This window comes from Bactrocera oleae, chromosome 6, assembly GCF_042242935.1.
Source record: "Bactrocera oleae isolate idBacOlea1 chromosome 6, idBacOlea1, whole genome shotgun sequence".
Taxonomy (NCBI): domain Eukaryota; kingdom Metazoa; phylum Arthropoda; class Insecta; order Diptera; family Tephritidae; genus Bactrocera; species Bactrocera oleae.
Genome location: NC_091540.1, coordinates 3,552,088 through 3,569,228, shown reverse-complemented (window position 1 = coordinate 3,569,228; position 17,141 = coordinate 3,552,088). Strand labels below are relative to the sequence as shown.

The following is a 17,141-nucleotide window of genomic DNA, read 5'->3' as shown; positions in this document are numbered from 1 at the left end:
AGCAGCAAAAAACAAGTCTCATAAGACACTGATGAAAAGTACTATTATAGTTATTATTATTGTAATTATAAATTTCTTTTTAATTTTTTGGTTTTGTTTCATATTTTTTTTTATAATAATATTTTTTTTTATTAAAATCAAAATTTAAAATTTATTGATTTTTTATTATTGAATTAAACTTATTTTTTTTATTTAATAAATTTATTTCAATTTATTATTTATGTTTAATTTTTCTATACTTTTATTTTTTTTACATGCTTTCTTTAATATTTTTTTATATATGTATTAAATATTTTTTTTATAGATGTTTATAATTAAATAAAAAGCTTTGTTTTTTGATGTATTTTTTAATTTCATTTTAATTTTTTATTTATCTCGATTTTTTTTTATATTCTTTAATTTAATTTTTATTTTTTATTTAATTTTTTTTTTTAATTTTTTTTTATTCTTTATTAGAGTTTTATTTATTTATTTTTTTTTCTTATATTTTAAAATTTATTAATTATATTATTTTTAATATTTGTCTGCCAATTTTCAGCACATCGATCATTATCATTTTGCACCTTTCACTCATTTTCACAAAATTTCCTAATTTTGGAAATTAGCATGGTCAAATTTATTTGTTTACTTATATTTTTTATACACACAAACACATATATGTATATTTTCAGCCTTCCTACTTACTTTTATTTTACACTATTTTCAACTCTGCAGACACATTTATTTAGAAATTTCATTTTCTTCACAGCCGTTTGCCGTTATACCAAAGCAAAAACACACACTAACCAACATTTAGTTTTAATTTGCCAGCAAAATTAACGAAAGTAGTCATTTTCAAGATAAGCGGATTAGGAAGAAGGAAAGCATGGCGACGCTTTCGTTGTACATGCGTTGCCAACGACGCGCGATTTGGCATTGTTGACCGGCGGCGCAGCTTATGCTATAGCATGCTGGTGGTGGCGGCACCGGCGATGCCACTCCTGCCCACTTCACTTCTTTTTCTATATACTTTTGGTTGCACAAAAACGGAAATAACAACAACAACAATTTGCACTAGCAATGTACTACAAGACTGCACTTATGTATTTAGTACGCTAGGGTACATATTGTTGTTGCCGGCAAACGTTGTGGGGGTCAAAATGACAACCACAAAAACAAAGAACAAAAAAAAATTATATTTTCAAATTTGCAGCGCAAAAATACAACACTAATAACACACGAAAGAAACAAGCAGGCGCAATGCAAACCGCAAAAAAAAAACACAAACAATAATAATAGTAATAAAACCCGCTCGGCATATATTTTCGTTTACAATTGTATGAAAAACACGATATCCACAACGAACCGTTTGATCGACTACATTCGGCGAGTCAAGCGTGCAGAGCAACGAGTAATGTTAACGCGGCCAGAGTTGAACACAGTCTGAGCGGCGTTGGCCTGGCGACGCCACAGCGTAGCGCTTGTGTGCGAAGAAAACAAATGGAAAAGCAAAAGAACCGGGCGAAACGAGTAGCCCGTCAACCAGCCAGCCAGTTAGGTTGATTTGTGGTGGTGCCGCGTTGGTGGGTGGGGTGCTGTGTAGCGTGAGTTGTGTCTACGGTGAGGCATTAGTGGCAGGGTGATGGCGTTAGCTCTGAGTGCTCATTGCGTCGCTGTTACGGTATTCAAGCATAAATGTGAGTAGAAAAGCCTCTGGCGTTGCTCTAAGAAAGTTAGTTGCACAAAGCCGGCAAAGAAACTGAGCGCAGCAAGAAAAGAAACTTAGCAAATGCAAGGTAGCCGCACTGAAAAGTGGTAGAAAAGTTGGGGAAAATAAAAACAAAAAGGGCGGAAAGTTAAGTAGTTGAGCAGCCATAGTTAGTTTGTCTAACCAAGGTATGAATGTTTCACAGAAATGTAGAATTGTCTCAAATATACAATATTTTATTTTGAGAAGAGTATAGCAGAAGCTCTTAAAAATATAAAAAAATCAGCAAACTCTATGGCAGGGTCCAAATCACTTGAACTCATGAGTTGACAGCTAACTCGTTGGTTTTTATTTTATGAATAATATGGATATTAGTGTGACTATTTTCAGGTGGAACTTCTTCTGCCCTCTTGGTATATTTTTTCTTTGAAGTTTCCAAAGCAAAGGCCACAGTAAAATAAATAATACATTTTTTTTCTTAAAAATCTAAATGTGGCACTTTCTGTGGAACAGTAATCTAAACTGTGCAGATGACACCTTTGCCTACCACTAGCTGCCTTAATTTGTTTCCGGGGTGAACAATACATTTTTTGAACCATTTTGCATCGAGCCCTCTCAAAAATAGATTCGCCTAGATGCTGTTCAAGAGTGAAAAGAGAGATTTAAAACGCTATCGAGAGAAATTAATAACTTTTTGGATCTCAATGCCCCATACCGCAATCAAGCCCGGCAGTTATCAATTTAGCCCTCAGCCAGCTGTAATGGAAACCATCCTTTAGGTTATTTCTTTCAACATTTTTATACTTATTAACCGAATGCTTTACAATCGGTTTAATAGCCAAACTGACAAGTAAACGCTGATCAAATTGATTATGATAATTCATACATTCACCAGACGCTCAGTAGCTGCCACTTAAGCAGTTGCACCTTCTGGAAGGAAGTCGAAGGCCAATGAGAGGACAATGCCTGCCAACTCTGTAATAAATACCAAAAGCACGCCAAAGCAATCGTTTTTTTAAGGTGGCAATCTTTCGTTGTTGCTAGCTTTTATTATTATTACTACAATTTGGTGGTTACCTGGGCAACCATAAAACCGGAAACTATAAACAAATATATGTGTGTAGCGACTATGTCCTGCAAAAAAAAAACTGCTTACAAAAAAAGAAAAGTAAGAAGCGCGAGCGGCAAGCACAAAATTGAAGGTAGCAAAAATGCGGCTAGAAATAGCAAGCAGGAAGTAGTGAAGCGCACGCGTCTTGCTCTCGTTCCTGATGGATGAGAACGTGCTGTAAAGTGAGCACTTTTCGCTGTTGCTATAACATTTGGTAATAAATAAAGCATGTACAAAAAAAGGAGTTAAGCGAAAGGCAGAAAAAGTTTTTTAAAATGCCGTAACCTAATCAAAAGGCTTAGGTTTTCTTGCTTTGTAAGTGCAGCTGATGTTGAAGGTAATATAATTGTCTTTAGAATTTTTATTTTATTTTTACTTTTGCTGACGCTGGGTAATCGAAAATTAATTGGGTTGGAAAGCAGTAAGCAATTAGAATGTTCTTTACATAAAAAGGGTATTCGCCAAGTGCTTTTTATTAGCACTATGGTGTCTTGGCTGGTTACTAAATTGAGGTCATGTGCATTTTTATTTTTATGGCAAACATTATTAAATTTTATTGTAAATTAAAACAACAAGCTACTTTGCTATAGTCATTAAGATATAGGAATCATACACAAAGTATACGTCTTTCATAACTACTCTTCTTTCTTAACTCTTTTTCTCTAACTGCTTATTTTCTCTCATATATTTTCGGCTCTCCTTCGGTTGTTGATTTTGGTTTACATTTTATTTTCGATTTTATTTCTTCTCCCATAAAACAATTGCCATTAATTACTGTTGACACAAACACATTTATTCTTGTTGCTTCAAGTGTCGCAAATATTGCTTTCAATTTGCTTAAAATAGCAAAATAAAACAACGCAAACAACAATTTATCGCCATTTCTGATAACGACATTATTTTGCTCACATTTTGGTCAGCTGTTTCACCATAATAGCTGCCATATTTGATACAGTAATCCGCTTAATAGTTGCTGGGTAAGAACATGTGATAAAGCCAATGACAGAATGAGATAAGGAAAATAGTAAAAAGAGTAAAATAAAATAGAATATTTGTTTTTTTTTCGGACAATTTTTGATATAAAATAAAAAATTTCGAAATATAATATGTAAAACTTCGTTAATTATTTCAAGATTTGATTTACTGCTAATTTAATTTGATTCAGATTTAATTAATAAGTTATTGTAATTTTAATTTTTATTTAATTAAATTTAATTTTAATTTGAATTTTGACTTAAATTTTAGTTTATTTTATTATTTATTTTAATTTTACTAATTATTACAATACATAATCTATAATTAATTAAATAAAAATGAAATTAAATTTTCTCTTTTAAAATTTCAGTCCGGTTACTTATCTGATTTCTCTGGATTTTATCAATCGCCCTGGTAAACCGGCCACCTTGTTCAACCTTGCCAAACATAGAACTGTACTACATACGCGCATATACCTTAAAAACTCCCCACCAGTGCACACATACATGTCGAATGATAAGTGTTCTTTTTTCATTTCAGCCAGTCCAAAATGACGTAAGAGTTTTTTTTTGCATCACCTAAGGCTTATATTGCAAAAACAACGCAATAAGAGCACTTGCAAGCGCATTTGGTGTTTGCCAGGAATTTGGCACAGCCCGTACCTTTATTTATTATTTGCTTGTTTATTTGCGCAAATCGGTGCCGGTGCAGGCGTGTACTTAAGAATACTAGGCTCACAGCATATCAAAAAAAAATGTATAGAATACTTCAAAAATGCATATGCAATAAATTAAGTGAAATACGCAAGAGCAAAGAATATAATGAAAAAGTATAGGAAATATATAAAGCGTACGCCGTACAATGCAACGAGAACACCTGCCGCCGATAAATATTTGCAATAAGTAGCGAAGCATACCACTATGAGGCTAGTCGAGGAGAGCCAAAGCATGGGCCAGGCAAAAGGTATGTACATGTGTATGCTTGTATGTATAGAGAGTGCGATTTGTTAGGCCGCGCTAGGCGTCAACTGAGCTATGAAGCATTAAGTCAAAGCAATCGACCCCAACAATTGTATTATCATTGCTACAAAGTATAAGTATGTACATACCTACATGGTTATATTCATGTAAATATGTGTATGTGACAATATTACTATGTATATGACACTAAATTCATGTGGGAAAGTTAAGTGTTTGGCGTTTCTCGTTGCTTTATACTGTATGTACTTACAATGTTCATCTATACAGGCACAACATCAACCGTCACTAAATAGCTGTCGACCGGTTCCTTCACAACACCCAAAAACAAAAAAAGGGGGATAACAACAAAACAATAATTGTACTTACCTATCAGGTCATATAAATAGCGTGCGAATTTACTGCCGTTTTAAAATTTATAATTCTTTGTGTTTGTATGTATTATTTACCTGAAAAAAATAAAATTAAAAATTTTAATAATTATGTAAAAAAAAAAAATATTTTTTACGATAAAGCTAAATGACTACGTGAATTTTGATTATTATTTTTGTTCAATTTGCAGTTTAATTACGATCTTAATTAATTTTTTTAATTATTATGATTAAATTAATTTTATTTTTTCTTATTGCTTTTAGATTCCAATTTAATGTTAATTTAAATCTTAATTTTTATTTTTTATTCTAATTTAAATTTAAAATTATTTTTAATTTTAATTTTTTTAATATTAATTTTAACTTATTTTTTATAAATTTCAATGCAAAGTTTAATTTTACTTCTAATTTTAAGTTTAATATTGATTTAAAGTTTTTCATTATTAATTTTAGTTTTAATTTAAATTTTAATTATAATTTTAAATTTAATTTTAATTTTAACTTTAATTTTAATTTTAATTTTAATTTTAATTTTTTTTTTAGTTTAGTTTTATTTTTAATTTTAATTTAATTTAATATTTAAAAATAATTTTGATTTTTAATTTATTTTGAGTGTAACTTTGCTCTTAAATATATTTTTAATAAAAAATTCATTTACTGCTATTAATTTGTTTAACTATATTTTTAACATTTAATTTTAAATTTAATTAAAAATAGCTTTTTTAAAATAATTTTTTAAATTGTATAATATTTATCACACATAAATTAGCTTTTATTTCTCAGTACATATTTTTATATATAATTTTTTATGTGCATATGTATATTTAAAATCTATTTTTTCGGGGTCATTACGCCAAAAAGTAGGCACCTTTCTCTTCTGTTATACTAATTAATTGCCTACATTTAGGCATTGCACCATAAAATCATTAATTTGATATCCTTAAAAATGTCATAATTTTACTAGATTTGTATAATATAATATATATACCATACTTATTTATTTGGTTTTCCTTGTCATATTTAACTAATAATTGCTGAGAATATTTCATTAAACATTTTTCGAAATCAGTTTTTAGCACATTTGAACAACACATTTAACCAATGTTATAGGCTCTCACCAAAAATATAATAACAGCAAACCATTTTTTTTAAAAGAATTTTGAATATTTTATATCTAAAAATATTTTTGAATGAAACCATCTTTCAAATTTTTCAGAAAAGTCTTGGCTTACGTTATAAAATGGTTTGATCAGACACCTAAAAGTCATATATGAAAAATATAATGAATATATATATACTTGTATATGTATTTAATAGCCCTCTAAAACGAAATTACAACAACGTCGCCATTATTTTTCAAAACTAGCCTATAGGTATGCTTAGGCACTCCTTCACACATTTTAATTATATTGTTAGTTTTTCTCATAAACTAGCTGGGTATATACTTCTTCGATCTCAATACTTATAAAATAAAAACACCATAAAATACATAACAAAATCAATATCATCAACTCTTCACACTTTTCTGGTAGACGCCTAAATGTGTGTCACATCTTAAACACACTTTCGGAATGCCTTCAAGTTCTTTGCTTTTCTTGTTTACTATTTTTAAGCATTTGTACAACACATTTCTGCAGAATTTGCCAATTGTCGGATAGAAAAACATTTCACTAAGGGTAAATGCGCCTAAAGGTATGCATATAATCGTATTGAAGAACAAATGTTGGCACGAATGCGCACATTTAAGAATAAGAATGCTAATAGAAGGTGTGAACAAAATGATTTTTTTTTTTTGTTTAAAAGAATGGCTAGATAAAAAATAAAAGAAGTATAAGGTAAAAGTAAATATTTACATAGTATTATATGTTAGTAATGGGAAGTAATTCATTAATTGGGAATAATAAATGACTGTCACCAAAACATAAAAAATGGTAATAATTTATAAATTAAAATAAAAATAAAAAACTCTCAAATAAGTCGAAAGTACCGCTTGATTATTTTCCATTGCCACAACAAATACTGATGTATGCTTAGGCCAAGAAATTGATTGACCCAGTTCAAATTACACGTCAAGTCACTTATACCCGCAATCAGTCAATATTTTAATACTTTCCTATATATTTATTCGGAAGTGAAATTATTGACATTAATTTGACATTTGTCCAAAAATATTAATCGAAGACTAAAAAGAAGCTTCTGGTGATTAAATACCAAAAAGCAACTAATTACGCGCAGGTCATTGCTTATTAGCAGCAAATATCTAGCTGATTGCCTGATTTTGCCCACTTAACAAAACGTAAAATAGAAGAAAGTCAAAAGTTCAAGACATGTGATAAAACTTTTCCAATTTCCAGCTTGTAGCATGAATCAAATTGATTAGTCAAGCGTGAGTGAGCTCAGAAAAACTTAGTAAATAAAGGTTGAGAATTAAAAGGAAATTAAGAAAAAAATTTAAAAAGAAAAGCAAAACTAAATAGAAATAGAAATACGAGCGACATTGACATATCAGTGATGCTTTCGGAAAAATGTCAGTACAAGTATGTATGTATGTATGCACCATGACACTTTGTAAAAGAAATGGGTCAGTGCAATTAGCTGCGGGTGAAGGTGAGAATTGTAAGATTAAGCACACTGACTAGAAATTTTCAAGAAAATGGAAAGAATGACTGAAAAAAGTAAAGAAAGCATTTGGTTTTACAATTTAAAAAAATAAATGGTTATATGGAACACCCTGTAAAAATTATTCTAAAATATACAAACTTATAACAGGTGCGCTTAAAAAATTGTTTTTATCATTTTTGTTCACATTTAAAATTGAAAATTTTTTATGTAGTATTTATTATATAGAAATTTTAAACAAAAACAACAAATGTCTGCAAATATGTAAATTGAACAACAAATGCAAGGAACCAAACACACGAGTATTTACTTTACAAATTCACAGCAATATTGTCACGCTTAGTCGGAGTAAATAGATTTACTTGTAAATTGAGCGCGCATACATACATACAAAAATACATTAATGTGTGCATATTTTAACAATTCATTAGCTGCGCATAAACACAAACTCCATAAATGTATTTTTAATGCTGCCATGGCAAGTCAGCATGCTGTTTTAGGCTAATATGCAACGGAATTGACAAATCTATGCTTTAGTCGCAGCAGCAAATTAAGCGTCGCTACTGTATGTACAAATATTGCAGCTGCTGCTCGAATGGCAATTGTTGATTGTTGCTCAAAAAATAGTTTAATGTTTTGTATTAAAAAAAATCGAATATTGCGAATAAATTGTGCTTGCAAGCGCTGTGCATTTAATTGTCTCACGAAAAAAGAAGAACTCACAAAAAAAAGACAAAAAAAAAATAAATATAAACAAAATTTAAAAAAATTACATTTTACAAAAGCATATAAATCAAAAAAATAATATTATAATTAATATATTTTTGAGAAAAAAAACATGAATTAATTAATTTAAAAACAATGTGAATACAAAAAAATTATTGTAAAAACAATAAAATAGAAAAACTAAAGGAATAAAAAATAAATAAAGAAAATTACAAAATAAAATTTAAAAAAATATAATAAAAAAATATCAAAAACGTACATATAATTAAAATTAAAAAAAATATTTCGGAATTATAATAAAAATATTTTTAAGTAAAAAAATTATAAAAAAAAAACCTTATAAAATTAAACAAAACAAAAATATTTATAATGTTAATATTCATATTATATTAAAAAACTAACTAAAAAAATTATTTTTAAACATTTAATAAGTCAAAAATATTTTGAACTAATATATTTTATGACATTTAATATTAAATATTAAAATAAAAATCTATTTTTGGGTAGAAAATAATAAAAAATTTAGAATATTAAATAAAACCAAAATATTTTTTAAAATAAATTATATTTAAAACAAACCTATTTAAAAAACATATTGCTAAAAAATTGATTTTATTTAATTTAATATATTTTTTAACTAAAGTAATATTAATTAATTTAAAAATATTTTTTGAATAAAAAATAATTAAAAAATTTTAAATATTAAGAAAACATATTTTTAAGTAAAATTAAATTAAGAAACAAAATTATTTAATAACAATATTATTTATAATATTATATATTAGTTAATATGCAAGGAGTTATTAGTTAGTTCACTACTTATATTGCTCGTTTGGTATTTGTTATTTGGTACTTGTCTTTTATTCACTATATTTTAATTATTTTATGTTCATATACTTAACAGAATATATAAAGTTTGCCACGAAGTTTATGATACACAGAAGAAAACGTACATGACCCTATAAACTACATACATATTCATACATATGGCGAGCTGAGCTATTTGTTGGAACCGTGGATTTTGGATATAGCTGCCATACAAACGGCTATTTAAAATTAGTCGCTCTAAAATTGCTTTATTTTCCCCCAGTGATTCAAGTATGTATGCATGTAGTAGTAGTATAAACATATTTGTATAAAAACATGCACCATATGTACATAAATTGTGTACAAACTCGTACACGTAATAGTTATTCACGAACTTGCAACTTTTGTCAGTAAAATTTCGTTTTTCTATGGCGTTGAACGGCCTTGCTAATTTAATTTATTTCAATTCTTTTACTTTTTTGCATATTTTTTGAGCAAAACAGGTTTTTTGGGAGTTTTCATTTGCACTGAGTTTCATTTATTTGTTATAGTTTAGGTTTTTACTTTTTTTGTTGTAAAAATTGCTGGCGGGGGAAACTATTTTTATAATATTTCAATTATTTTGTATTTATTTACAATATTTTTATATTAACTTTTTTAAAAATACTTAAAAATAAATTTGAAAATTAATTTACATTATTTATAAAAAAAAAATTTTAAATTAAATAAATAAATCAAAAAATATCCAAAAAAAATGTTGTATTATATATTACTATTAAAACGAATAACTTTTTACAAAAAAAAATTATAATCAAAAAAATACTATATTTTAAATGGAATTTTGTCTTGCTTAATTTAAAAACCCACAAACCAAACAGCGGCAGTCACGCCTTCAACCCACACAACTAAACTTTAAATTGACAAATACAGTTTGATTTTGCACTACCCTCAACAGATAACTGTTAATTTTAATAATTGGAAAAAAACATAGTTAAATGTTATAAATTCATGTGAAATTAAATATTACATGACAAACGCATTTATCAAATGAATTTGTCGCGCAGTAAATGCTAAACGCCTGTACAACGCTTGCGTTGCCAACTACTTATACACCCACCAGCACTATCCAAGCAGCGGTGCAGCACCCACACAGCCACACACACGTGACTTGTCTCCAGTAAACGCAACAACTTGGCAATTTGCGCAAATTGCGTCCTCCGTTCTTGCATTTTTCATTAAAATTTTTTGCAAAAGTTTTATTTCTACGTTTTTTTTTACTCCTATTTCGTTGAGAATGCGCCCGATTTGGCATAACAAGAGGGAGCAACAAAGAACGCCTGCAAACAAATTATGCAAAACGCCGACATGCTGCAAGCAAGTGGTCTAGCGAAAAAAAATTTGTGAAAAAAAAAATTACTAGAACAACAAAAACAATTGCAAAACAAGCAGCTGAACCACGCAAAAAGCTAGGTAACAAGCTGCGCTAAAGAGACAAAGGCAACAACAAAAGCGCACAGATTGAAATATCGTTAAATTGTAGTTGTTGTTTGCGCTGCTGTCGTCATACGAAAACACAGCTGATTGTAGGCAAACTGCGAGCAGCAAAAAAGCAGCTGCAAGCTGTGTGTGTGTGTGCGGCTAATATTGTGGGTAAAAATTGTGCCGGCGTGTAACGCGTTTTTTTATTTTTGTCTTGTTTGTGTTTTTTTTTTTTTGCATTTGTTTCTGTTTTGTTTTTATTTTTGCTAAATCTCAAACTCACTTAAAAATGAGTTAGTGGAAAATGTTGCGGGCGCAAATTCGCTACCCACAACGCTGTAAACAGTTAGAGCCACTGCTGCCACATTGTTGAGTTGTATGCAACAAAAACAACAATGCACATGTATTTTGTCAACATTGCGGCACTGGTGCTGTTGCTCATTAAATGTTGCGGAGTCAGTGTTGGCGTTAGCAGGTATGAATGTATTTACATATATTAGGATTGTTCTTAATTTTAAAATTTCAAAATAAAGTTTATGCAAAAAAAATTTTATTTTCAAAAGTTTTGTTAGTTTATTATATGCGTTTATAAATTTTGTTATTACAGTTTCTGAGAAAACTTGCCATAGTAATGTACATATATTTTTCAAAGCATTAGTAAAAACTTATATTTTGACATGAAAATTTTCAATTGAAAATTAGGTTTTAAATTTGTTAAATCAAAAAATTACAGAATTTTTGGGACATAAGATAAGTTCACACTAAACTTCTTTAAAAAAATTAAATTTATTTAAAAAAAATGTTGTAAAAGAGACTTCTTTTCCATGGAACTCGTAGTTTTCCCGGAAATCGATATAAACTATTTTTAACCCTTAAACATTCAACCAGCCCGACCTCAAGTTTCGCGTAGAATATTTTTCTCATTTTATATTCCCTTTCCAATGAGTTTCAAACTACTATAATTTTTGTCATTTTCAAAGGCTTTTGCGCTGGCCTATTCACATTTTTATTTTATACTAATATCAAACACTTCTTCTTCTGTCTTCTGTCGACAGTATTATATAGCTTAGAGTTCCATGTAAATAAGGACACCCCTACTGTCAGCACATAAACCCTTAAACGTCTACCAGGAATATAAATTACTAAATCTTAATTTTTTTGCTGATACACAGTACATTATATCATATTTTAGTCAGATATAATATTGAAATTAAATTCCATTTTGCATTTTTTTAGACAACTAGTAATTTTTCTCTATTTGTGCAGACAATTTGCTGATTGACTCAATGAAGGTACGGTCTGAAACTTAAAAAGCTTTAATTCATAATTTCGCCTTAGTTATCCTAGATGTCCATTAAACTCCACTCACTTCATATTTTTTTTTAACAAAAACATTTTATTGTATGTACTTTCTACTCGATTAGTAGAACTTGATTAAATTATCTTTATGGCAACGATAAGATAATACCTCATAAATAGCTTAATAAATGTTGGTATTTCGCCTCTCCTCTCTTAACCAAATTTTTGGATGAAGAGGGTTTTACTTTTTATCGGTATCTGATTATGCCAGACTATTGAATTTAAAGCGATATTTTGTTCTATGCGGCCTTCACCAAGGTATGGCGTATGGCGGCCGCTAATATCTTAGAAGCTTGTCGATGTTGTAAAGATTAAGTTAATTTATATTGAATCTAATATACAATTCTATATACCTATTGTATCCCTGAACTAGCGCTATATGGAAAGCAGAGCGTTGTAAGATAAATGTATAGTTATTAATAAGAATTTATTTTGACAACCGATTTTGAGATTTTTAATTAAATGAAATTACATCGCACCTTATAAAAAAAAAATATACTAGTTTTCTCTGATATTTTACAGAAAACTTTACTGCGGACGGATTAAAATATTCATTACAGTACTTCAAAGAAAAAGTTGAAGTGTGTTGATTAATTTAGGCAATTAAAAACTTAATTGAGTTAATTACACTGATTAACTCCTCCATTTACACTCCTCTCTTGTATTGTCAAATGAATCAGTCAAAGAAATTAAGTTGTAAATAGAGTCAATTAGTTAATTGCGCACACCTACAAAACTTAGCTTACATATCAGTATTCGACAATTGCTATTTTTTGAAAATAGAAAAGTCTCATTCATGAAGAAGTAGAAAATACTTTGGTTAATTGAGGCAATTACGATCTTAATTGGATCACTGAGTTTAGCATTTAACTAATACTGCACTCGGACAAGGTAATAAATTAAATTAATTAAGTTGTAAATTATTCAGTTTGTAAATTGAGATATTAAGTTAATTGTTCACACTCACCAAATTTAGCTTGCACAATTATTATTTTTGAATACTAACATAAAACAAATAACTGAAGTAATTTTACACTTAGTTGATTATTTTAGCATGTTACAATTATTGTAGCATGTTAATAATCCTTTGCTCAAAAAAATTCAATTAGTTGAGGCAATTAAGTAAATTGAGTCAATTAGTTAATTATTGTGCAATTAATGTTTGACAAATAATATTTTTTGAAAATGAAAATAGAAAAGCTTAATTTCAATAAAAGTAGACAATGCGGTGGTTAATTAAGGTAATTATTAAAGTAATTAACTCAATGAATGTATTAAGTACTGATGCTGTAGAAAACTCGATTTTGAAAAGATCGATCGATTTTCAAATAACATTTTTAGCTTTTTTAAAAAAGTTTTGAAAACTAAAAAATAATATTTTATGACTCAATTAAGCATTTTCGCCCTTAATTCTGGCTAATCAAATATTCCGTCAGCACTTGCTTAACAGCTAAAATTATGTGCTTAAGCAGGTATTTAAGTGATTAATAAATCGTCATAAAATAACGGCAAAATGTTTATCGTTGAAGGCATTAACTGTCTGCATATGCAAGTGCACGTGCACCGATGGCATAAACAAAAAGCAACCGGCAAACTTATGCGCTTCCGCTCAAGTAAATAACGCCAACTTACAAAAGTTTATACAAAACAAAATTTATGCGTACAATTGTGGGTAAGTTAACAAGCGTGAGTGTGTATATACGTGTGTGTATATGTGTGTACATCTGTATATTTGCATGTCTGTATGTTTAAGAAAATTTTTCTTGGCATCCTGCTGTGTGACTTCCTAAGGAAAAGCTTAAGCTAAATTCATATTTTGCTGTTGTTGTTTTAAGTGCAGGAAAGGGAATTGCTAAGAAGCTTATGATGGCATTTAATTATATATATACTCACATACCTATATGCTTAAGTAAGCGAAAAAAAACGAATTGTAAATTAATTGTTAAAATAGTAGTAAAGTGCAGAAAAGTAAAAAAAAAAACAACAATAATAACAAAAACTGCACAGAGCATTCAACTTTTAACATTTGTTTATAAAAAAAGTAAAGAAGCATTTTAACTTCAATATTTCGTATTCTTCTTCTTTTTCATTCTGTTATTCTTATTTTTCTCCTCCTTTCTTCTCCATCTCCTTCCTTTCATTGGCTCACTCCAACGCGTGTCCGACATGCAAATCGTGTGCTTAAGTGCGTGCGTAAGCAGTGCATGACGTGCGTTGCAGTATTATTGTTGTTGTCCAATTTGTCTATCTAACTGCCTCACGGCCTGTCTGCCTTTTCGCCTTATATGAATGGGTGCAAGCGCTGCATAGGCAGCTGCGCCACAGAATCGTCGCTCGAATTTCAACGAGTATATATGTGCGGTTGCGTGTGTGTGGCGTTGCCAACTGCACCACTCAACTCAGTTGCTCAGCTGTTTAGTATGCAAGGCAGGCGGTGCTGGCAGTGCTTGAAGTTGCATAATTTTTTCGAGTGGGACCTGCAATTTACTGATTGAATGGAAAAGGAAGCGGCACTCCATGACGTACCTGTGGAAGTCAACTCTTCAAAAAATATTGCGAAATTCGACGACAATTGGCAGGAAGGAAGTTCATTTAAGGTTATTTATGTTTAAACAGCTTTAATATTTTTTTAGCTTATTCGGTAATGCTTTGAAAATAACAGTAAAAGGGTAAATGATGAGGTCTGATTGCCTATTTATATAGCATATTTTTATTCCCTAAAAACAAGACAAAATATCCCTAGAGTGACTTACCCAGAGTCAACATAATGATTTTGAATAGCCCAAGTGGTTGGAGCTTAAGGTTCTTCAAACAAAGAATATAATAGTACAACTTTTAACCAAAAAATTATACCAGTTTTGTACAGAAAGGATTAATAAGTCTATACTATAAACCCTGGACCTTGCAAAATAAACTGTACATATTTTTTGTTGCTGAGGGAATTGAGTGTTTTGGAAAGTTCTATCAAGAGAAAATTATTGCAGATATCGCAAAAAGTTTGGGAAAACTTTGGTAAACGTATAAGGAAACAGCCACACGAATATACTTATGGAATGATACTAGAATCGCAATTCTGAAATAGATGCAAAACCGAGCTATGCCAAACACTCCTGAATCGATTGTTTTGGAAATGTAATAAGCTTGGACTTTAACTGGACTTCTAAGCAAATCTTATGGACGTTTCATCTTCATCTCAAATAAACTGGTTTACTCTAAAGCTACCTACTTATTATTCCATTCATAAAATTCAGACTTGGGTGAGTTTAGATATAGGGTTCTGACATTTTACATCGCCAGCTAAACGGTCAGTTGGCAATTTTCTTAAGTCTACCCTCAGTGTATGGCGAGTGAAAATGAGTGCCAATAACATTTTCATATGTTGAATAATGATGATGTTGTAAAACAATTTGTTTTGCGCTCCAAAGTATTTACAGATCACTTAGCCCCGTCGCTCTAACTTTAAATCGTCTTTCTATTACACTTCGTTCAAAATTTGAGGGCAAAAAAAGCTCACTCTTTCTTAAAAAGCTGTGCTTTTGGACTTTTAAGCTTTTCAGTGGTTAAGACTGGAGCTTTTGAGCTTATATTACTAGCTTTTTGGTGGCAGTAAAAATTACTTCACTTTACTAATTTTCACTTAACTAACCGTCTGCCACTATAATACCGTCGAAGAGCTTTTGGAAAAGCTTATGTTCTCCACATGAGCATATCGACACTCGGGAAAACTTTGTTTTTGTTCACTTGCCATTTCCCATATTTTTATATTCTGAACACCCAGAAGGCAATTTTGGAGACTCTATAAATTATATATATACAAATGATCAGCGTGATGAGCAGAGTCGATTTAGTCACGTCCGTCTATCTGTATATACCCAAACTCGTCCCTCAGTTTTGAGATATGGATCTGAAGCTTCGCTTATGTCAGAAATATCTAATCAGTGAACATCTAGCTTTACATACAGCTATATTTTGTTGTATAAACCTATCTCAACTCACTCTTGACTATTCAAAAAAAAGTTAAATCTGGTACAAGCAACGTTATATAACGCTTTATGATTCATATGTGGCATTTTTATGAATTCGCGAGGAAAAAACGTCAAAAGAGCTTAAACGAAGATGATACTTTTATTACTATTGAAGTTGTTGTGGTAACTTCGTCATAATTTCACTACTAACAGCTGATTATACAACAACTTCCTTTATAAAAATGTTTACTGCTGCTGCAGCTTCGAAACAAGACTAAATGAGTGATTTAGTGAGTGAGTGATAGAGCTTTCAAAACTGTTGAGTGCATAACGGATTTTTCTGCTTTATATTTATTTCATGAAAGCATTCGCCGCAGCATAGTTCCCACGTTTGAAAAATGAATTTTGCAACAACAAAGCATAATGAAACCACAAAAACACCTCAAATAATTTAAATGACTGGAAAAAATTCCGAAGAAAAGCGAAGTCAAAAGTAAAATAGAAAATAAAATAACTACAAAGACGTCAATGATCAATATTTGGACGCCGCATGAAAGGGAAAATGCATTATACACATACATACAGACATCCATGCGCACAAATATATACACAAGCATCCAATAGAAATTGCATAAATCGATCAAATGCTCGACGAAACGATGTATCGTCGATATCAAACTGCTTCACATGCGCGGCAACAATTGACGCTAACGAGTTTGGCAACAACAAAAGCAACATTATACATACACTACAACAATTTCACAACAAAACATATACACACATGCAATCCTCTATTGCAAATTTCACCTGCGTACGCGCCACGGCCATTTTCCAGTCAGAAAGTTCAACAACAGAAAAAAACATTAAAAAGCTGTAAAAGGCAGCCACAGTTAAGTGCCCGAAATGGTGGGTAATTGGAAGCGTTAGCGATTGCACTTCGTGTTGCCTCAAGGTCATTGCAATTGGCCGCCAACATTGCTAGCTTGTGGGGCTGAGCGCGCAGCTCGTTTGTTGTTTTCGTTCGCTTTGGGCGCCTTCGGGGCCACATCAAGGTGAAATGGAAAA

General features: G+C 30.3%; 1 protein-coding gene across 14 annotated transcripts in view; it reads right to left on the bottom strand.

Moving 5' to 3' along the window:
* The window catches only part of nuf (rab11 family-interacting protein nuf), a 119,154-nt gene that overhangs the window by 37,392 nt on the left and 64,621 nt on the right, over positions 1 to 17,141 (bottom strand). The window contains exon 1 of one of the 14 annotated variants that reach the window (XM_014233002.3): positions 685 to 1,845. The exons of 12 other annotated variants lie outside the window; for them this stretch is intronic. The gene's annotated coding sequence lies outside the window, so the exon portion shown is untranslated. Of the gene's footprint in view, positions 1 to 684; positions 1,846 to 17,141 lie in introns of those variants that run through there. One more of the 14 variants, XM_014233003.3, reaches the window with a different exon arrangement.